General features: G+C 41.1%; 1 protein-coding gene across 2 annotated transcripts in view; it reads left to right on the forward strand.

Annotated features, from left to right (window-relative positions):
* Nucleotides 1-22974, forward strand: part of SMPD3 (sphingomyelin phosphodiesterase 3) — a 319999-nt gene that overhangs the window by 133025 nt on the left and 164000 nt on the right. For both annotated transcript variants that reach the window (XM_073605458.1, XM_073605459.1), the window contains one exon: nt 20368-20444. The gene's annotated coding sequence lies outside the window, so the exon portion shown is untranslated. The remainder of the gene's footprint in view (nt 1-20367; nt 20445-22974) is intronic.

Below are 22974 nucleotides of genomic sequence, written 5' to 3' on the forward strand. Positions count from 1 at the left end.
CTGATGACTTGCTATTTTTTTTGTCCAATTATCTTGTTGCCTACCCAAACCTACTTTCTGAATTGAAGACCTATGAGGGTCTATCTTTTTTTGGATTAATTACCAGAAGTCTGAGGCATTAAAAGTAGCTTTATCAGCTTCCCAGGCTGTTCTTCTCAAAGCAGACTTCCTCTTTAAATGGGTTATGTCCCATATAAAATACTTGGGCATCTTTTTACCTAGCAAGGTGGAAGACATCTTTTGCCACACAGTGTCTCTAACTTTACGATTGTTGGTGTCCCCAATTCCTTCCTCTCGACTTCCATACATTTCCAAATGGGAACGAGACTTGGGGCTTAGCTTTACAGACAAACAGGTGGAGAGAATTCTCCTGTTTTTCTACAAAACATCTATCTGTGCTAAGCACCAGTAATCTGGTTTCAAGGTGTTGAACCGATGGTATCACACACCTGTTAAGATTCACAAGATGTTTCCCCAATGCTCAGATCTCTGCTGGAGATGTGGAGAGGAGACTGGTTCCCTTCTCCGCATTTTCTGGTCTTGCTGCTTATTCCAAATTATTGGATGGAAGTACATCGTATCACCCAAAAATGTACAGACCGTGGCCTACCGAAGGACCCTGTGCTTTTCCTTCTGCACCACCACAGTTTCTCCAGCAAAACTTACAGGCGTTACATCCTGCCTCTCCTGATCACTGTGGCAAAGAGCTCTATCCCGCTCTTTTGGAATCAGGCACACTCCTAACCATCTGGTTGAAAAAAATAGCTGAAATTAATGAGTTAGAGGATCTGGTATCCACTGAGAGAGGCCCCTGGGACAAATTCCTCAATAAGTGGCACGAATTTGTATACTCTGAATAAAAAGCCTTGCTGAATTAATTTATCCTAAATGGAGATTGTACTGATGGGCATCCTGGATCGGAAGGGGTAGCTGTTTGACTGCCCCAACCCCTTTCTTGTTCTAGCCTTTGACCTAACCTTCCTTGTCCCCCCCCCCTACTTTCCTCTCTCTCTCCCTTCCCTGTATTGTCTTCTTCCTTTTCATTATCTCTTTGGTTTTGTGTTCCCTTCAGACGGTATTCACCGTGTAATAAAACTAATCCTCTTGGGGTAAAGAGACTCTTAAGAGACGGGCATTCAGGTACATTCGATTCATGACTTGAATATTGCTCATGACCTCACTTGTTTTCTGGGTGCTACAATTTTCTAATATTGTGATATTTTGAAATGTTTGTCATTGGTCTCTGTATTTTCTTTGGGTTGACTTAAAATAAAGTATTTAAAAAAAAGAAAATGGAACAATGCTGGAGGCAATTAATAGCACACACTAACTTTGGTAGCAAAGATATTAATGTGGAATGTATGTTCCTTGCTAAAGAAGATTATTTTTTTATCAAGTTGTTATGGGTAACATTTTGCTTTAACATTAGACATTTTTCGCACAGTGAAAAGGTTTCTCAAATCAGTTCAGAAAATAGGAAAGGGGAAAAAATGTAATATCTTAATAATGCTGAAATGTTTTCATCTTTTAGCAATTGCACGTTACTATGACATGCGATAATAGCACTTGCTTTTCCACTTTTAGCATGCAGTATCTGTGGTTGCAACCTGATGAATCTAGTTCTTGGTAATAATACTATTATATCTAGCTCATTATACTACCTGAATCCATCAGCGTATGCCTAGATAAAAGTCCTCACTACAACAGAGATTTCTAGACTTGAAAGCGTTAAAGCAATCTCTGTAATCTTATTTAATGCAGCGTGGGCGGTAGTTAATTTTCTGCTGAATTAATATAAATACCATTAGGAAACAAATCTGCCTTTCCCTGATGAATTTGTAGATGTTCAGTCTTGGAATGGCTTCCCAACCCCACTGTAACTTCATATTACTGATGGCTGCACTTCTGGCCCTTCACAAGCCTTCACATCTTCAATATTTAATGCTGCTCATCACTGTGGCCCTCATTCTGACATTTTACTGAACATTATGATGGAAATTATGCTGACTACTGTTTTTTTTTCTATTTTGTATACTGTTATATGCAGAGTCAAAAGCTCTACAGCATTTCAAAGAAAAACATTGTGTGGCCAAAGTACATTCTTAGCTTGAAACAGCGTTTAATTATTACTTGATTTCTTATGAAATAAATAATCCCTTTGAATGGGGCCTACTAGAGTGGGAGCCCCAACAAGACAATTAAAAGTTATAGAATTTGAGCTGATCGGCTCTAATGGAGTGTATATCTCAGCACTTTTTAGTCTACATGCTAGTGTCTCATTGTTTTCTTCCTAATGAGGGAGTTTAACTCTCATTGTATGTTGTACATAGATTTCTTATGAAAAAAAAGCTACATTACATTTAAAGTGTTACTAAACACACAACAGTAAAATCAGTCTGTATATGCAGTACAGCATGCTTGTTGTAATCACTGTGAAACCTAAGGGGTTAATCCCCTGCATTGTGTAAAAAGGCTGCTTGATCCTGTCCTCTCTGATCCTTCCTTTCTTCCACTGTCTCCTGATAGTACAAAGCCTTTGGAGTCACTCTGCACATGCTCAGTTTGGTGTGTATTGCTAGAGAGTTTTTTCTTTTTTTGGGGAGGGTGCATGTGATCGACACAGGGCCAATCAGCACTGTCCAGACAGAGTGTCGGGGGTCCTGCAGCCTCATAGAACAGTCAGAGTAGAATGAAAACTCTTCCTACAAGCTTTAACTAGACACTAATAGAAGTCACAGGACTGCTATATACTGTTGATGAGAAAAGGTATGTAGCAGTTTATATTTACTAAAATAGTTGCATTTCCATGTTCTGTGTACTGTGGGAGACCAGATATAGTGAATGCAGGGTCCTGGGTTTAGTAACACTTAAAGCCAATGTATCTCCTGCAAAATCAAGAACTTAATGAATTAATAAATCACCGAGAACAGACGGCTTGCACCTGAGGGTACTTAAGGAACTCAGTCAAGTGATTGCCAGACCATTGTTCCTAATTTTTACTGACAGTCTACTGACTGGAATGGTACCAGCTGATTGGAGAAAAGCCAACGTAGCACCAATATTTAAAAAGGGCCCAAAATACATCCCTGGGAATTACAGACGAGTTAGCCTAACATCAATAGTATGTAAACTCTTGGAGGGGATGATAAGGGACTATATACAAGATTTTAGTAATGAGAACGGTATCATTAGCAGTAATCAGCATGGATTCAAGAAGAATCGTTCTTGCCAAACCAATCTACTAACCTTCTATGAGGAGGTGAGTTGCCAGCTAGATAAAGGAAGGCCCGTAAACATGGTGTATCTGGATTTTGCAAAAGCATTTGACACAGTTCCCCATAAACGTTTACTGTACAAATAAGGTCCGTTGGAATGGACCATAGGGTGAGTACATGGATTGAAAACTGGCTACAAGGGCGAGTTCAGAGGGTGGTGATAAATGGGGAGTAATGGTCAGGGGTGGGTAGTGGGGTCCCCCAGGGTTCTTTGCTGGGACCAATCCTATTTAATTTGTTCATAAATGACCTGGAGGATGGGGTTTACAGTTCAATCTATGTATTTGCAGACGATACTAAGCTAAGCAGGGCAATAACTTCTCCACAGGATGTGGAAACCTTGCAAAAAGATCTGAACAAATGAATGGGGTGGGCAACTACATGGCAAATGAGGTTCAATGTAGAAAAATGTAAAATAATGCCTTTGGTTGGCAAAAATATGAATGCAATCTATAGACTGGAGGGAGAACCTCTGGGGGAATCTAGGATGGAAAAGGACCTGGGGGTCCTATTAGATGATAGGCTTAGCAATGGCATGCAATGCCAAGCTGCTGCTAACAAAGCAAACAGAATATTGGCATGCATTAAAAAAGGGGATCAACTCCAGAGATAAAACGATAATTCTCCCACTCTACAAGACTCTGGTCCGGCCGCACCTAGAGTATGCTGTCCAGTTCTGGGTACCAGTCCTCAGGAAGGATGTACTGGAAAAGGAGCGAGTACAAAGAAGGGCAACAAAGCTAATAAAGGGTCTGGATGATTTTAGTTATGAGGAAAGGTTGCGAGCACTGAACTTATTCTCTCTGGAGAAGAGACGCTTGAAAGGGGATATGATTTCAATATACAAATACCATACTGGTGACCCCATAATAGGGATAAAACTTTTTCGCAGAAGGGAGTTTGACAAGACTCGTGGCCACTCATTAAAATTAGAAGAAAAGAGGTTTAACCTTAAACTACGTAGAGGGTTCTTTACTGTAATGCCCCGTACACACGGTCGGATTTTCTGACGGAAAATGTGTGATAGGACCTTGTTGTCGGAAATTCCGACCGTGTGTGGGCTCCATCACACATTTTCCATCAGATTTTCCGACACACAAAGTTTGAGAGCAGGCTATAAAATTTTCCGACAACAAAATCCGTTGTCGGAAATTCCGATCGTGTGTACACAAATCCGACGCACAAAGTGCCATGCATGCTCAGAATAAATAATGAGATGAAACCTAATGGCTACTGCCCCGTTTATAGTCCCGATGTACGTGTTTTACGTCACCGCGTTCAGAACGATTGGATTTTCCGATAACTTTGTGTGACCGTGTGTATGCAAGACAAGTTTGAGCCAACATCCGTCTGAAAAAATCCTAGGATTTTGTTGTCGGAATGGTCGATCAATGTCCGACCATGTGTATGGGGCATAGGAGCGGCAAGGATGTGGAAATCCCTTCCACAGGCGCTGGTCTCAGCGGGGGCATTGATAGTTTCAAGAAACTATTAGATCAGCACCTGAATGACCGCAACATACAGGGATATACAATGTAATACTGACATATAATCACACACATAGGTTGGACTTGTGTCTTTTTTTAGCCTCACCTACTATGTAACTATATAAAGTGTTACTAAAGTCACAACAGTAAAATCAGTCTGTATATGCAGTAAAGCATGTTTTTTTCATACTCACTCTGGAACCTAAGGGGTTATTCCTCTGCCTTGTGCAAAAAGGTTGTTTGATCCTGTATGCACAGATCCTCTCCTTCTTGCATTGTCTCCAAAACATGTCGGATAAGACAAAGTAAATGGAGTCAGGCTGCACGTGCTCAGTTTGGTGTATATTGCTTTTTTCTTTCTTGGGAGAGCGCATGTGATCAGCACAGGGCCAATCAGCACTGTCCAGACAGAGGGTTAGGGGTCTTGCATCCGGATAGGACAGCCAGTTCAATATGAAAACTCCTACAAGCTTTAACCAGGCACTGATAGAAGTCACAAGACTGCTAAATAATGCTGATTACAAAAGGTATTTAACCGTTTATATTTACTAAAATAATTGCATTTCCATGTTCTGTGTAGTGTGAGAGACCAGATATAGTGAATCTGGTCATGGATTTCGTAACACTTTAAAGTGGGCCTTAATCCTTAGGACAAACTTTTTTGCTCTCCACCGCACCTCCACTCTTCTACACAAATATTGCTCTTTTTTTTTGCTTGTCACTCACTTAGGCAAATGATGTGCACTTTTCTCCCTGTGCCTTCTGGGATATGCACGTCACATATCTTAGGAGGCATAGCCTTTCATTCACAAAAGGAGGAAGTGGTGTGCTTAGCGGCATGTCATTGAGTGGTTCGCTAGCTGAGAAGAGCTGGCAGCCTCCTGATGATGTCACACAAAAACATGGCAGCATGGATCCCGAGTAGTGGCAGGCAAGAAGAGGATCTCAGTGGGATGCTGGGTGAGTATCTGAACTGTGCTTAAACCGTTAATGAGTTAGCAATAGTTAAAAAAAAATAAAAAAAAATGGGGAGAATAAGTCGCTCTCCTTGTCACTATGTTTCATGTAACTTTCAGGTAAATATATTTGGTAAAAGCTGTCCAGTTACTTCCCAGGGATTGAATAGAAGCAGATAGCCAAGCATATGTCATATTTCATAAGTGAAATACAATGCAGGTTAGGATGGAGATCATTACAGTAGTGCGACTCCTAGAATTTATGGTCAATGACATTATGACCAGGATACATAACAAATTGGCAAGTTATCTTAGCAGTGTTGTGGCAGCCAGGCCCTGGTCAACAGGCCATAAAGGAAAATAAAGCAGAATATGAGCCTAGTAATGTTTTTGAGATAGCATCGACGAAGCCGATGCACGTGGCCAGCCAGCCACGATCGCTCCTGACAGAGACAGATCAGAGATCTGATGTAAACAGACAGATCTCCGTTCTGTCAGAGGAGGAGAGACAGATTTGCTGCTCCTAAAGATTAGGAGCAGGGATTGTTCTCCTCTGCCAGGCAGTCCCATCACCCCACAGTTAGAACACACACGAGGGATCACATTTAACCCCTTGATTGCCCCCTAGTGTTAACCCCTTCCCTGCCAGTGACATTTATACTGTAATCATTGGCTATTATTAGCTCTGATCACTGTATAAATGTCAATGGTCCCAAAAAAAAGTGTCCGATCTGTCCGCAGCAATGTCGCAGTCCCACTAAAAATTGCTGATCGCCACCATTACTAGTAAAAAAAAAAAATAATTATAATAAAAAGGCCATAAATCTATTCCCTATTTTGTAGACACTATAACTTTTGCGCAAACCAATCAATATATGCTTATTGCGATTTTTTTTTTTTTTACCAAAAATATGTAGAAGATTATATATGAAAATATATATGAAAAAAATAGTTTTTTTAAAAAACATTTTGGGGATATTTATTATAGCAAAAAGTAAAAAAATATTGTTTTTTTTTTTCAAAACTGTCACTCTTTTCTTGTTTATAGTGCAAAAAAAAAAAAAAACAACGCAGAGGGGATCAAATACCACAGAAAGAAAGCTCTATTTGTGGGGAAAAAAGGATTTTGCTTGGGTACAGCTTCGCACGACCACGCAATTGTCAGTTAAAGTGACGCAGTGCCGTATTGCAAAAAATGGCCTGGTCATTAAGGGGGCAAATCCTTCCGGTCCTTAAGTGGTTAATTAAGGAAAAATGTGATCGTGTATGGACAGCAGGCGCAGGTAGCTTGTATCAAGCTATTTGCCCATGACAAGGGAGTCTCTCATGTATAATATTATATCACAATCCTGTCTGAAAATCTGCAAAACAGTGTTTTAGGTCTTTTTACATTTTTTTTTTCTTTTGCCACTTGACCTCCGGATGATTTACCCTCCTTCATGACTGGCCATTTTTCGCTTTTTGGCACAGCGTTTAAACTGACAAATATGCGGTCATGCAATGCTTTACACAAATGAAATATACATAATTTTTCTCCCACAAATTGAGTTTTCTACTGGTGCCATTTGATCACGTTTTATATGTTTTGCGCTATAAACACAAAAAAGGCCAACAATTTTGAAAAAAACAATATTTTTTACTTTCTGCTATAAAACATATCCTATAAAATAATTGAAAATGTCCTTATAAATTTAGCAAGTATGTATTCTGCTACATATTTTTGTTAAAAAAAATCCCAATAAGTGTATATTGATTGATCTGCGCAAAAGTTATAGCGTCTGCAAACTATGATATACTGGAATTTTTATTTATTTTTATACTAGTAATGGCGACAATCAGCGACTTATATCAGTACTGTGATATTGCAGTGGACAGTCTGACACTAATGCCGCGTACACACGGTCGGACTTTTCGTCTACAAAAGTCCAACGGACGCTGACGGACTAAAGCTGGCTGGTAATCCGATCGTGTGTGGGCTTCTCCGGACTTTCAGCAGACTTTTTCAGTCTCAAATCCGACGGACTTTAGATTTGAAACATGCTTCAAATCTTTACGTCGTAACTACGACGGACCCCGAAATCCGCTCGTCTGTGTGCTAGTCCGACGGACAAAAACCCATGCTAGGGCAGCTATTGGCTACTGGCTATGAACTTCCTTATTTTAGACCGGTGTACGTCATCACGTACGAATCCGTCGGACTTTTGTGTGGTCGTGTGTAGGCAAGTCCGTTCGTTAGAAAGTCTGCTGCAAGTCCGCCGAAAGTCCGCCGGAAGTCCGCCGGAAGTCTGTCGGACAGGCTGTCGGACTTTTGTAGACGAAAAGTCCGACCGTGTGTACGCGGCATAACACGTTTGACACTTTGTGGGAACCAGTGAAACTAATACAGCCGCTCTGCCGCCATACTCTTACATGAGGCTGTCGGCAAGTGGTTAAAAAAAAAAATTTGATCTCTGAATCTGATGATATGTAGCAGATTCAACCTCTGTATATATATCTCTTCTGTCTGTTATTCTCAGATTGGATTAGATATTTCGTTCCCTATCCATATATAGCTGGTCATTTATATTTACTACTGCATTTTGATATTCAAAAATAAATTGTCCATTTTTAAACTTTACATAATAACTAAATTATACACACTTTTTTGAGGTTTTTCATCCGATTAATTGATTAATCTAAACAATAATTGGCTAGCTAATCGATTGTGAAAATAATCTTTAGTTGCAGCCCTAGCAAAGAGATTGTTGTTGTTCCAATTATTCTTTTGCAAGGTGTTGCAAAATGGTGAGAGAAGTTCCATCAAAGTTGATTGTGTGATAGTCTTTAAAAGTTTCTATCTTACAGCTTATTTGTCTTTGCAAAAATAAAAGCAGCATATTATGTCTCTGGGGGTTTCTGAAAATAGGTAGTGCAAGCACCATGCCCTGTGTGTTTAATCAAAGCACAACGGAGGAGTTGCCTGATTGCCAAATTTTTTGTTAACAATGCTAGGCAAAGTGCCCTCCAGGTCTTCATTTCACGTAATATCTGGTAGTCCATGGATCCGCAGGTTGTTCTCCTGTCTGCAATTCTGGTCTTCTACCTTATACAAGACTGATCAATCTGCTAGTGCTATTTTTGCTGTATGTTCTGTAACTCTTGTATAGCGTGCTCATGGGGATCTAACCTGGATTTTGTTTCCTTTACTGCACTATGTGTTTGTGTGAGCTTATTGAGCATGGCACACAGTTCAGTCTTAAACAAGTTTTCCAGTTTAGAAAAGCATCTCCACAAATTCACATTTGATCAGGAATCTTTTAACATGGTCTGTTACGTTAGCATGGTTGCCTACTTGTGTCCGTTGAGGCCTCTGGGGTTTGAGGATGCAGGGCTCTCCTGGGCGGGAAGGCAACAGTCTCATGGTTTGTTGCGTGTGAACATGTGATGAGGCTTCTCCATATGGAAAGTCCTTTGCGTCAGGTGGCTAAGTGTTTCCTAGATAACCCAGAGGACTAAGTTTTGACAAGACCGGGCTTTGGGTTCTTATTCCCCATCTTGCAGGTACAATTTATCAGCTGAGAGTGGTCTAGGGCAACAGTTTGTAAACGTGGCTTGCTAACACCATGTCTGTACCATGCCCTCCTTTTCTATGTTTAGTGGATATGGAAGCGGAAATACTTTTAGAGGGCTGTCTGCAAATTCGCTTTAAACATTTAGAACCTTTAAAACATCTTGTGCTGTTGGACAGAAGAGGAAAAATAGGGGAAATGTGGATGGTGTTGCCAGATATAAATCTGAGGCTGGTGATTTAATACAAATGGGTTGAGTAGTTCTCTCTTGAGCATTACTTTAGTTCCAGTTCTTTTGATTGTTAGAAAACAACATGATAAATGCAGTAAATCCCCTTTAAGATGTCATATAGTAATCCAAAGAATAATTTGAAATATATTTTATTAGGCCAGTGGCGTATCATCCATGTGTGTGGTACACTTGGGCCCTGAGGAAGGGGGGGCCACAGTGCCCTGAGACACAATGCACACATTGAGAAGCTGCCCTGTGCTCCAAACTGCCCCCTCTGCTCTTATGTGCCTCCCCCCCGGCAGCACCAATCTTCTGTGGCTCCCCCCGCAGCTTCCGGCTTCTCCTCCTCTTCTTTCCTGCCAGTTTTGAGTCCTGCAGTGGAGCTACAAGGGTATTTACCTCTAAATCCCCCCCAATGCTCTAACTGACCCCCACACACTGCATTACTCTTCTACTTTGCATGCCCAATGGTGCCCAAGGTCCTTTACAATCCTAGAACAACCTTGGCACAATGAAAACCATGCCCTCTCTTCACTGTGACTCTTTACTAAAGCACACCACATTTTTTTTTATTAAGCAATGGGACCCAACTAATGATCTTGCATACAGGCTCTGATTTCATAAAAACGTCCTTGTAGTAGGCTGTCTACAGATACCTGCTAAACAGTGATCTTTTGTGACGGTGGGTTACAGTAGGTCTTTCTGTTATGTCCATAATAAGGTACCGTAATTGGCTATTTAACGGATGGCAAGGGTGTGATGGAACTTTTAGCTTTACATACCCAGGAATAAACTGTCTTGTTTGCTGTGATCTATGGCTTTTTATGGAATCTGATCATGTTAATCCTTAGTGGCAGATCTATTTGACACCACACGCTGCTTTCCTGTCTCTTGCTTGTATAAATGGCAGGTGCTGCTATAGCAAGGAAATTAGACATGCATACAGAAAAATGCAAATGCAATTATCACAGCTGCATTATGTTTATTCACTGTACATCCCATCCACATTTCACATGTCTCTCTTGGCACTGACACCATAGAGAAGTGTGACTCACAGGATCTTACTTATCCGCTTCTCTCCTTCAGTGTCATTCTACATAACTGTGCAAATATTTTAGTAATTTTTATTTCCCTGTCAACAGCAATCAGAGAAACCTGTACTATGATAGCAGATTCTCTCACTAAGAGCACCTTCTTCATCACCTCCTTATTACCTGTGAAAACTTGCCTTCATTTTCAGAAGTAATCCTTGTATGTTTAATACAGACCTATGCTAGGTACTTTCAAATGAACATGAAAGTTATATATTTTACGCATGTAAATTGAACTCTATACACATAATAAAATCTCTGTTTAGAAACCATTTAATCACTCAATGCACTTAATAAAATGAAGCATTTAAATCCGTTTTTTTTTTTTTTTTTTTTTTTTACCAGTTACCTGCATAGTAAGCCAAATGCCACGTACACATAAGCGGACTTTCCGGCAGAAAAGGTCAGATGGAACGAATCCGTCGGACATTCTTATCGTGTGTGGGCTTCATCGGACCTTTTCTGTCGAAAAATCTGACGGACCTTAGAAATAGAACATGTTTCAAATCTTTCCGACGGACTCGATTCCTATCGAAAAAAAATGTTCGTCTGTATGCTAGTCCGACGGACCGAGAATGACGCAAGGGCAGCTATTGGCTACTAGCTATTGGACTTCTTTTTCTAGTCCGGTCGTACGTCATCACGTTCAAAACAATCAGACTTTGGTGGGATCGTGTGTAGGCAAGTCCGTTTCGTCGGAACTCCGTTGAAAAGTCCTTCGGAGTTTAGTCCAACGAGAAGTCCACTCGTGTGTACGCGGCATAATTCAGACTCTACTGCATTGCACTGCATCAAGCTAGATCCAAGAGCTTACGACAGCAGGGAATTGCATAGGGATTACTTTATCAGTGTGCCCACTTACTGTACCATCATCTTTATTGTGGGTCAGTGACCAAGCTGTATTGCTTGTTTGCAGTGGAGAAAAATAAGGTCACCTTATAGCGGGGTCTTGGGTCACAAAATTAGCTGAACAGAATTACGATTCTTTTGGTAAGTAGAACAGTGCTCTTGTAGAGTATATATTTTAGAATTAGCTGTTTCCTTAGAGTTCAGATAAGTTGCTGAATTATGTTGTTTCAATATGTTTTTATACCCATACTAAGCATTTGCACGAGTATTACTACTCGTGCAAATGCTCCAATACCTGAAATCGACTTTCAGGCTCGGTTCATTCAAATGTCAGCGGGAATCCCCCACTGACAACTAAAATGTAAAAAAAAAAAGCTGGCAATTATCAGTTGTTAAAGCGAAGTTCCACCCAAAAGTGTAACTTCTGCTCATTTCTCTCCTCCCTCCCCTCTGATGCCACATTTGGCACCTTTCGGGGGGAGCGGAGCCTCGCACATGCACAGTAGGGTACCCGGCGTGAAGCCGTAAGGCTACACTGCCGGGTTCCCTTACCTCTGTAAACTCTGCTTTTTTTTTTTCTTAAATTCTTTATTTATCAGTTTTTACGTCATACAGGAATTACCGGGGCCTGCAGGCTACCACAAACAATAAGCAGCATGGGGAAGGAGCATGGTACATATACAGAAATAAAGTCAACAGTAGAATCCCTGCAGACAGACCAGCAGATATGAAGCCTATCAAAACAGTAGCCATGTAGCTCCCTTCACCTGAGCACCCCTGACAAGCTTATATGCCGTATACCTTTTTCAGTACACACGGAAAAAGACTAAAAAAGAGAAATAAAGGAAAAGTAAGGAGAAAGGAAAGAGCCAGAGAAGAGGAAGGTGAAGGAAAGGAAAAAAAAGGGGAGAGGAGAAGGTTGGGGTGAGGAGAAGGTTAGGGAAAAGAAAGTGAGTGCGCTGCCAGAGTAGAGATGGCTCAGGTATGTCTTTTGGGGGCCAAAGGCATCACCTCAAAAGGAACGGTTAAGGGTGTCACAGTTGAGAGCCAAGAATATCTCAATGTTGAGATGTGAAAATAAATACCATCCAGTAACCCCACGTTTTATGAACCCATACCTCTCTATGGTGTTCCGCTTCCATGAGATCTTCCATCAGTTGAATTTCATTAACTTGGCAAACCAAGTGTTAATGGAAGGGGGTGTGGTTTGTTTCTAGAACAATGGGATACATGACTTTGCAGCGTTCAGCAAATAAAGTAAGAGGGAAGGTTTCCAGGACATGGGAGTCAAATGCAAAAAGAAAAGCAGAAAAGCAGCTGCATCATCCGGCATCTGGATATCAGTAAACCTCTGAATCCAGTGTTTGGTTTGGTACCAGAAATCTTTAAGACCCTCAGAAGACCGTGAAGCATAGTGCCAACTTCCCTTTGACATCTCCAACATAACAAGGAGCTCTGGGGGAACAATTGATGTAAGTTTTTGGGGACTCTATACCATCTAGCTACGATTTTGAATCCAGTTTCTTGGATCTTCCACTTTTCTTTTAATTATATGGGCCCCCAGGTGGTCTATGCCAAAATGTTCTAGTATAGAGTGCATATTAGCACAATATGACAGAGTTACCGGTCAAAGGAAGCCCTCCAGTGCTGTGATGTCAGTGCTTTGGTGTTCTGTCTTCGTTCCATCTTCCTGCCATGTCCTGTCTGTTCTGCTGCCTGAATGGCGTGCATGAGTCACATTATCCCAGCATCACGCATGCGTGGCTCAATGTGCATTACAGCTGACAGGCCAAGGGAAGCATTTATGACAAAAGTTACCGATAGGGTCTCTTCTGTCATTAAAACCCTACCTGTTGGAAAAGTGAGTTTAATCCCGCTTTAAAGGGTCAAGAATTGTTTGTTTCAGAATTTTACACAAAGCAGAGGAAACATTGGGCATACATGCAGATCATACAAACTACTCACCATCTCCTGATCCCCTTATTGTATTATTTAGGATTTGTATTTACTCATATATAATGGTCGGTCTTGCCTGCTTATCCATGTTTAGAGGGCAAAGGCGTTGGGTGTTTATTCAAAATACTAAACAGTGTTTTTTCATTGTGATCGGTCTGAGATTGATTTGCATTGCTTTAGCATCCACTGGGAAAATATAAGAGATCATTGATTCAGCAAATGTAAAATGTGGAAATCTCAAATTTTGTAGACAACCATGGATACGTCTTATTGAGGAATGGCTTTTGACTATTTTGTCCCATAAAGAAACATTCCATTAAAAAGCTCCATCATATTTAATTGAAATTCCAACATTTTAGGTTTATTAGTTGTAAGGTAAAATTACAGATACATTTGGTTGTCTGTTATTACTGATTTGGCTTTCTTAGTTTGTTGGGTTAACCTTGTCTGGCTTGTACTGGGTATGTTAGCCTGATGCCCTGTACACATTGATCGGACATTCTGAAAAACAAAATCCTGGATTTCTTTCCGACGGATGTTGGCTCAAACTTGTCTTGCATACACACGGTCGCACAAATGTTGTTGAAAATTCCGAATGTCAAGAACAAGACGTACAACGAGCCGAGAAATGAAATTCAATAGCCAATACGGCTCTTCTGCTTGATTCCGAGCATGCGTGGAATTTTGTGCGTTGGAATTGTCTACACACGCTTGGAATTTACTAGAACGGATTTTGTTGTCGGAAAATTTGAGATCCGGCTCTTACATTTTTGTTGTCGAGAATTCCAAATGTTCGATGGAGCCTACACACGGTCGGAATTTCACAGCGAACATTTGTTGTCGGAAATTCTGACCGTGTGTACGCGGCATGACAGGGAACCAGCAGAACTAATTCTATTGTCTATATTCATGATGACTAGTATACTCTTGTGTATGATAAAATTACCCTTTTGTCTTGTTTTTGTCATTATATGCCCCCCCTTAGTTTGGTTGACACTTCACATTTATGGACTTTTTAGATTAGACACAACTACTGCATGCTTGTTTTGTATACATTTATTGTCAAAAGTATTGGGACGCCTGCCATTACACTCACATGAACTTTAATGGCCAGTCTTAGTCCACAGCTATAACTCTTCTGGGAAGGCTGTGCACAAGCTTTAGGAGTGTGTCTATGGGAATGTTTGACCAATCTTCCAGAATGAGTTTGTGAAGTCAGGCACTGATGTTGGACAAGAAGGCCTTCCTCGCAGTCTCCACTCTAATTCATCCCAAATGTGTTCTATCAGGTTGAGGTCAGGACTCTGTGCAGGCCAGTCAAGTTCCTCCATCCCAAACTCGCTCATCCATGTCTTTATGGACCTTGCTTTGTGCACTGGTCCAAATCATTTGGTGGAGGGGGAATTATGGTGTGGGGTTGCTTTTCCAGAGGTTGGACTTGGCCCCTTAGTTCCAGTGAAGGGAACTCTTAAGGCGTCAGCATACCAAGACATTTTGGACAATTTCATACTCCCAACTTTGTGGGAACAGTTTGGGGATGGCCCCTTCCTGTTCTAACATGACTGCGCACCAGGGCACAAAGCAAGGTCCATAAAGACATGGATGAGTGAGTTTGGGGTAAAGGAACTTACAGTGCCTTGAAAAAGTATTCATACCCCTTGAAATTTTCCACATTTTGTCCTGTTACAACCAAAAACGCTCTCTATCCAATCTGACAGAGCTTGAGCTATATTTCAAAGAAGAATGGGCAAAAATGTCACTCTTTAGATGTGCAAAGCTGGTAGAGACATCCCCAAAAGACTCACAGCTGTAATTGCAGCGAAAGGTGGTTCTACAAAGTATTGACTCAGAGGGGTTGAATACAAATGTATGCCACACTTTTCACATATTTATTTGTAAAAGATTTTGAAAACCATTTATCATTTTCCTTCCACTTAAAAATGATGTGCCACTTTGTGTTGGTCTATCACATAAAATCCCAATAAAATAAATTTCTGTCTTTGGTTATAACATGACAAAATGTGGAAAATTTCAAGGGGTATGAATACTTTTCCAAGCCACTTTATATAGTACAGGAGGACAATATAGTGTATTTGCATTTGATTGTTAAAGTATATGTGAGCCCTTACAGGTTAAAGCAAATCATTCAGTTTAAAATTGAAATGCGAGGCAAATCATTTGTGTACATATACTGTATATATAAGAAAACATTACAAATACTTTTTTTTTCTTTATTCATAAGTGACTACATGAGTTCTGTTCTCAGCTGCAAAAGGGCTTTCAGAGGTGGAGACTGCAGGGGGTGTGTAAACAAGAGAAAGAGCAATACACTGATCTTCCCAGTGAATAGGATGTGAGGGGGGGGGGCATGTCAGCACAAGTCTTGGCAATTGTAGGACAGGCAGGCTGTGTTCCCAGCACAGCCAGAAAACTGACCACAATGAGATGGATGTGCTCTCATGCCTGATGTGGTCAGTTTGCAATAGGAAAGCAGGGGGACTGGTAAGCTTGCTTCTCTGGGACACAGTCTTACAGGAATGCATACTCTTTAAAGCCAAACCGAACTTTTAGTTTAAAAAAATGTGTCAAAGTCTTTCAGTTATTTTTCTTTGGAAAGTAAGCCACAATGTGAGTAGAAAAGCCTGCCCCTTCCAGAGAATGTTCTTGCTGTTTGTGTGGAAGCACTGGTCTCTCTGCAGAGGTCCAACACACCCCTTTTTAATCAGGGCTGGCGCTCTTCAGTTAACGGGCAACCAGAGTTTTTCTGATTGCAGGACTATGGCTACGGCTCGTCAGGGAACATGCGGACAGGGGCCAGGCTTTTCTTCTCAGGATGTGGCTGCTTTAAGAAAAAAAAAAAAAACGGGAATTTGGACACATTTAGTGTTAATGCACTTGGAATGTATTTATGTGTTCAAAACTGAAAGTTTAATTGGGCTTTAAAGCTCTGAATAAGCTAGTATTCAGACAAAATGAAAAAATATTATACCAATGCTTAAAATAGCTCCCATAATCAAAAACCACACAAAGCCCAAAGGATATTTCATATCTGACATATACATACATTTCCAGGCTATTTAATGTCAGCACATAACATTGATACAGCTATATGGATTTCTCTAATGATAATTTGCAGTTTTTCTTTCTTCTTTCCATTCCTTATCATTGTTTTGGCCGCTCTTGTTTCCATCCCATCTTTGCTAATTGATTTATTGCTAATTGACAATCTTGGTGTTCAGGACACTGAGCCGCCATCACTCTTCCACATGACTTGATTGAATTAGGCAGCTCATTACCTCCTGATGTAAAAGTTAACCAGGTTAGGGTTTTCCTGTGATGTCATCATAGCGACCAACCGGGAACTCACAACAGAAATCTGCTCTGAAATGTGGAAAACCTTTTTCCCTGGTATAGATAGGAAATCCATTACATGAAAAGACTTAACAATGGAAAAGTAATTTATTTTGCATTGTTAAAATAAAAGGGTCTAATAAGAACACATATTGAATAAATTTTTGTATTTAATCGTCATGGCAATTAAAGAGAGATTAACAGGATATATACACAATTACAACATGTAAATTGTATCTTATAGCATGTTTTCAGCACTGCATATACAACAGTTAGTATAACTGAGCTCAAAGAAAGAAAAACAGAATGAACAGGGTGCATGTATCTTAATTTTAGAGCATCTTATTGATAAGAGTAACACACATCTCAATCTTTCATTACATTATCTGGCTTTCAGCATGCCTGTAAAAGTTGCATGCACATTGAAAGCAGAAGCGAGAGATAGGCTCTGTGTGTGGTCTAGCCTGTATTAAATTGTGGCCAGCCTGACACAGACCCTTTCCCCCTAGTCATCCTCTCTGTGTGACAATATAAATACTGCACTGACTCCCAGGGACTGGTAGTTGGAACTGGATTTTACCCCAAGGCCCCTTTTACAAGGGCGCTCCGCTAAGCGGAGTCCGCTTACTCATCGGGGGGGACCTCTCCACTGAACTCCGCTGAGCAGGCGAATGGCAGGTCCATATCCACTACACTATGCAGAGCGGACACAGACACAGTACTGCTCTCTTCTATGGGGCAATCAGATGGAAAGGGACCACCTGTCTGTTTTCATGTGGTGCCATCCACTCTGATCCTCTGGATGGATGGGGACTAGGACCACCATCCGTCTGTTTTTAGTGGACAGGATCGGTTTGGATGGTGGCGGGTGTCAAGTGTTCCACTGACATCCGCCGCTCCAAAGAAGAGACTAGAGGGTCTGATCGGGTCCACCTGAAAAACTGATAGGCAGACCTGATCGGACATCCCATGTGAAAGGGGCTTAACTGTTGTCTGTCCCTATTTTATCTAGCTAGTAAAGCTACCTAAGATTTTTTTAAGGCGTGGTTATCCTTTAAATAGACACATTTTAATTCTAAAATACTAAAAGCTAAAAAGGTTTTCATAATAAATATGTTGTGCCTACAAAAAGACCTTGCTTGGTTTTGTATGGTATAGAGCTTTTCAACACGTTTGGATATATTATTAATGGGTTGGTACTCCCAGGACTGATATTTTAGCAACCACTGAGCTTTGCTTTCAGTTGATGGATATTTCTACTTTTGAAGATGTGTACAAGCCAGGGGAAAGGGGATACAAGTTTAATGACTATAACAATCATTCACGCATACAATTTATATTTTGTTTTCTTCATCAGAAAAGTTATGGTTGGAATGCAATTGGTTTCAAGAACAACGCCTTCATTTACTTTTCCTCTAGTATACATGAGCATCCCTCATGGTGTTATTCAGCCTTTTAAGGTCTATTTTTTTATTTGCCGAATTTCAGTACATTTTGACTACAGCAGAACTCCATCCAAAAATAAGTAAAATTGCCTAATAAAAGATAAATTCAAAAAGCAACCTTTGCTACAATGACTGCATCTCTTTGGCACTCTACTTTCTTATGCCCTGTACACATGGGCGGACTTTTCAGCAACAAAGGTCCGACAGTCTTTCCGACAGACTTTCGACTGACTTTTGATGGACTTTCGAACGAATGAACTTGCCTACACCCTGATCACACCAAAGTCCGACGGATTCGTACATGATGACGTACGACTGGACTAAAATAAGGAAGTTGATAGCCAGTAGCCAATAGCTGTCCTAGCATCGTTTTTCGTACGTCGGACTAGCATACAGATGAGCGGATTTTTCGATAGTAAAGATTTGAAACATGTTCCAAATCTAAAGTCCGTCAGATTTTCGACAGAAACAGTCTGCTGAAGGTCCGATGAAGCCCACACACGGTCAGATTGTCCGCCGGATTCGGTCCGTCGGACCAATCCGGTCGAAAAGTCCGCCCGTGTGTACACGGCATTATACTATAAGTTTGCTGTTTGTTAGCACTGTGCTGCTTTTTCCTCTCCTGTTCTGAGATCTGATGTACAGGGGCAATCAAAAGCTTTAAGACTAATTTAGATACTCATACTGCTTGCATTTAAAGGGTTAGTTCAACTTTTCAGAAAAAAAATGAAAAGGTGAACTAACACCCTACACCCTCTCCACACCCCAATTATCAGTGTACTCCATGGGTGATGAGCTGTCAGTACCCATGCAGGGATTGTAGCAGTCCAGGGATTTGAAATCCCTGCTGTTTCCCCCTTCTTTCTGCAGGGCTTTCAGGATGGTTCAGATCGGTGCTCTGTGCTGGCACTTACCAATCAGAATTATTCTGATCTATCCTGGAAGCCCTGCCGAAAAAACAGGGAGAAGAGCTGGAATGTCAGATCCCAGGACCACTGCACTAGCTGCGTGGGCACTGACAGCTCATCACCTATGGAACGGGGACTGGGGGGTGGTGATTAATTCACCTTTTTCATTTTTTTTCTGGAAAAATGAACTTACACTTTAGAAAAAAATATATACCGTAGATACTCGAGTATAAGTCATTCCGAGTATAAGTCGAGGCCCTAATTTACCACAAAAAAATGGGAAAAACTTATTGACCCGAGTATAAGACGAGGGTGAGAAATGCACAGCTACTGTAAGTGGAAAAGAGGGTCAACAATGCCCATTTGCATGCCTCACTGTGCCCATTTGCAGCCATAGGTCCCCCGAACTTCAAACTCGGTAGTTAAGGGTTCCTAGATGCCCCCTAGCCGCAGCCAAAATTTGGGGTCTCTAAACCCAAAGGGTCCCAAAATGACATTACTGCAGATGGACACAGTTGACCAAATTTGGGGCCCCGTATCTTGGGGTCACTTAGTGCTAAGAACCCCAAATTTGGTGTGCAAACCCAGTGGAACACCATAAAATATCCAAAGCTGGGGTTTCTAGCACCAAGTGGCCCAGAGATACAGGGCCCCAAATATTGGTTCATAAAATGTTAAACACTTTTCTGTAGCAGAGAATGACGTATCTCGGGGCCACTTGGTGCTAGGAACTCCATCTTTGGATATGTTGTGGTACCAGTTCCACTGGGTTTGGGGTTCCTAGCACTAAGTGGCCCTGAGATACGGGGCCCCAAATTCGGTTCGGAAAATGAAATTGTTTGCTGCAGAAAAGTGCTTGACTCGAGTATAAGTCAAGGGGGGTACTTTCAGCACAAAAAATTGTGCTGAAAAACTCGACTTATACTCGAGTATATAAGGTATATACATTTAATAATGTATTAATAAATACAGAATTGCATTCATTTGTGTCTTCTATAACTGCCAGAGTTTATCTTTATGCTAGCAACATAGATTTTGTTGAACCGTAAACCAATAATAGTTACTCCGTCGCTACAGTGTTCTAGATTGATAGTAATAAATCAAATATCAGCCATCACAAATGTAGCCAGAGTAATGGAAAATGATTTATAATTGGTTTATTTAGGCTGCTACAATATGAACATTGCTTTTCATAATATTAAGCCATACAGATGAAAATTTGGAATTGTACAATTCTGCATTAACTCCTTTTGTCATTTTCCGATACAGGCAGGAAATTGGGTTATACGATAAAACCCTCCGAGGGCATTGTGGAATCCATCCTGGCCAGTCGGTGGTTCATGCCGGTGAGTTACTTTGTGTCTTATCGCTTATATTAAGCCAGAATTATCTCATACTTAGTTTCTGACACTGGTTTAATGTGAAATATATTGATCTGTCATCCTCTTTATCCTGTAATGTAGTTTATTTTGTCTTAAAACAGTCCTAAATCAGTTTGCTAAACCTAATCTATTCTTCATAGCGCCTCTCTAACCTAATATGCAAAAATGTAATTGTTACTGAAGGAAAAAGAGCAGATAGCTTCGTTCCAATTCTCAGCTATCAAGGTAAGCTTGGCCTGATGATTGGAAGTAACAAGGAGAGGACGATGATAGGGAGTATACAATGAAATAGCTTAAAGGGGTTGTAAACCCTCAAGCTTTTTCACCTTGAAGCATTCTATGCATTAAGATGAAAAACCTTCTGTAGTGCAGCAGCCTCCCAGAGACCCCCTTTTACTTACCTGAACCCGATCGTTCCATCGACAGGGATGAGCACAGCAGCTCCAGCCGCTGTCTCGGGTCCTCATTGGATAAATTAATAGCAGCAGGAGCCATTGGCTCCCACTGCTGTCAATCAAATCCAGTGACACTGAAGCCAGGCGCGGGGGCCGAGTCCTGCTGTCTGTGTCAATGGACACAGCAGCAAAACTCAGGAGTGCACCCACAAAAATGGTCCCATGGAGAGAGGCTCTCTGTGGGGGCACTCGAGAAGAGGCGGAGCCAGGAGCGCCGCTGGTGGACCCCAGAAAAGGAGGATCGGGGCCGCTCTGTGCAAAACCAACTGCACAGAGGAGGGGTAAGTATGACATGTTTGTTATTTAAAAAAAAACTTTTAAGCTTTTCACTGTGTTTGACATATAGCTACTCCCACATACAAGGAAGGATTGGGCTGGTGGTCCGAAAAGTACAAAAATATATGTTGGGCGTGTGACCCTGAGTGAAGATATTCCCCCATTCAAGTCAGAGTGGAACTTGCAGACAGTGACAGCAGCTGGGCATTATTTAACTATCAGACCTGCGATCACAGCTCTTGGCAGTGGGGAAGTCTTCCATCATCGACTCACTTTGTAGCTCTGGGATGTTGAGCAACTGATTACAAAGAGCTACAAAGGAAGTCAATGATAGAAGCACGCAAAGCTGAGAAATGTGTGCTCATTTGTTAGAGGTAGCTAATTGATATGGATTATTGGTAAAGATGGCATGGTATTTTATTCATTCTATATATACAGTACCGTGCAAAAGTTTTAGGCGGTGTGAAGAAATGCTGTAAAATAAAAATGAGTTTAAAAAAATATATTCAAATTGTTTATTTTATCAATTTACAAAATATAAAGTGAGCAAACAGAAGAAAAATCTAAATTGAATCAAAATTTGGTGTGACTACCCTTTGTCTTCAAACCAGCATCAATTCGTACACTTGCACAAAGTCAGGGATTTTGTAGGATTAGCGTCAGGTGTATGATTAAACAATTATACCAAGCAGCTGTTAATCAGCAATTTCATATATATGTTGAAACACAGTCATTAGCTGAAACAGAAACAGCTGTGTAGGAGGCTTAAAAACTGGGTGAGGAACATCCAAACTCTGCTACTAAGATGAGGGTGTGGAAGACAGTTTCATGTTACAGGCCATACACCATGGCAAGGCTGAGCACAGTAACTAGACATAAGGTAGTTATACTGCATCAGCAAGGTCTCTCCCAGGCAATGATTTCAAAACAGACTTGGGTTTGAAGATGTGCTGTTCAAGCTCTTTTGAAGAAGCACAAAGAATTGTAGATGCAGTGGTTGACAAAAGAAACTTAATGCAACAGATGAAAGACACATAATGCTTACTTCCCTTTGACATCTGAAGATGTCCAGCAGTGCCATTAGCACAGAACTGGCAGCAACCATTGGGACCCAGGTACACCCATCTACTGTCCTGAGATGTCTGACCAAAAGTCGTCTTCATGGAGGAATTGCAGCCTAAAAGCCATACCTCCAACATGGAGACAAGGCTAAGCCACTCAGCTATGTACGAAAACTTAGGAACTAGGGTGCAGAAAAATGGCAGCAGGTGCTCTGGGCTGATGAGTTAAAATCTGTAATATTTGGCTAGCAGGAGGCAGTTTGATCACCCAAGTGCTGGAGAGCGGTACAATAATTGGTGTCTGCTGCCAACCGTGAAGCATGGTGGAGGTTCCTTGCAAGTCTGGGGCTGCATTTCTACAAATGAAGTTGGAGATTTGGTCAGGGTTAGTGGTGTCTTCAATACTGAGAAATACAGGCAGATACTTATCCATTGTGCCATACAGTTAGGGAGGTGTGTGGTTCGCCCCAAATTTCTTCTGCAACAGGACAACTACCCGAAACGTACAGCCAATGTCATTAAGAACCATCTTTAGTGTAAAGAAGAACAAGGGATCCTGGAAGTAACGGTTTGGCCATTTGAGGCAGCCTACATCCACAGATCTGTGGTTAGTTCTCCAAGATATTTGGAACAACCTACCTGCCAAGCTTCTTCAGAAACTGTGTGCTAGTGTACCTAGAAGAATTGAAGCTATTTTGAAGG

Source organism: Aquarana catesbeiana, linkage group LG11 (genome assembly GCF_042186555.1).
Source record: "Aquarana catesbeiana isolate 2022-GZ linkage group LG11, ASM4218655v1, whole genome shotgun sequence".
NCBI lineage: Eukaryota > Metazoa > Chordata > Amphibia > Anura > Ranidae > Aquarana > Aquarana catesbeiana.